This window comes from Amphimedon queenslandica, unplaced genomic scaffold (genome assembly GCF_000090795.2).
Source record: "Amphimedon queenslandica unplaced genomic scaffold, v1.1 AMPQUscaffold_1035_Cont26949, whole genome shotgun sequence".
In the NCBI taxonomy this organism is placed as follows: domain Eukaryota; kingdom Metazoa; phylum Porifera; class Demospongiae; order Haplosclerida; family Niphatidae; genus Amphimedon; species Amphimedon queenslandica.
The window spans coordinates 1-952 of record NW_003558616.1 but is presented as its reverse complement, the minus strand read 5'-3'; the positions used below and the strand labels follow the sequence as shown (position 1 = coordinate 952).

The 952-nt window shown below is 35.4% G+C and overlaps 1 long non-coding RNA gene across 1 annotated transcript; it reads left to right on the top strand.

Moving 5' to 3' along the window:
- The first annotated feature begins 518 nt into the window (after positions 1-518).
- On the top strand, positions 519-933 carry LOC109593538 (uncharacterized). Its single transcript, XR_002191017.1, has 3 exons — positions 519-608; positions 648-740; positions 796-933. It is a non-coding gene; the product is annotated as an uncharacterized LOC109593538 (long non-coding RNA).
- Positions 934-952: the final 19 nt, after the last annotated feature.

The window sequence follows — 952 nt, the reverse complement described above, 5'->3', positions numbered from 1 at the left end:
ATTAATACACTGTACTGCAGATAAGAATGAAACTACAATTACTACTAGGAACCACATATACATATACAGTACAAACACGAAAAGAGTTAATCGGCTTGGGATGTAAGAAATGGAGACAAAAAAGCAGTTACATAATGGACCTAGCCACCTCAATAAGAAAGGAAAGGAATAGTTTGATAAAGTTACTTATTTCTGAAAAGCACACACATAGGTTACATGTAATACTGGTTACATGTATTACAATCTTATCAACACTTACCATGCATGATTTCCATTTCGCTTTTTTGGCACTCAGTCGCTTAAGTGACACAAATGAACAAATCACTCATTTAGACCTTTTCAGCCCTCCATTGTACCTCCAGGCGTGGCTAATTGTAATTGAATATCATTCTGATTCACTTGTTTGATTTTACCTCAGTCTGATATCTCTGGTCTGATATATTGCTGTTATACAAAGAAGATGCTGGATGTAATGCTACATTAATGAATCTTTACTCTGAGTGTAACAGTGCTGTTTACACTGGTGTATCATGATTTTATGAAGATGGCTGCCAGTCACATGGAGGGAATCGGGATTGCTTTTCTTCAGTTTTCTAAGGCTTACGAAGGTAATACCGAAGTTGCAGCCTATTCTGACAGTATATCAGATGAGTATAGGTTGTTATAAAGTTGGCAAAAGGACAATTTCTGAAGATTGCAATTTCAGTGGTCATTTTTGAGTGAAAAAAATTATACAAGCAGTGAGTCAGCCTATTTTTGACATCTGATTATGATGCTCTTGCTTGAATTATTCAGATAGGCATGATAATTATGTGGATGGTGTCACTGAGGTTGCTGCCATGTTTTGTAATTCGATTTGCTCAATTGAATGCAACACTGAAAAGTATTCATTACATTAGGATGTTTCAAAGGATGCTGTATTAATAATGCCAATTAAGGTAAAACAGCAATT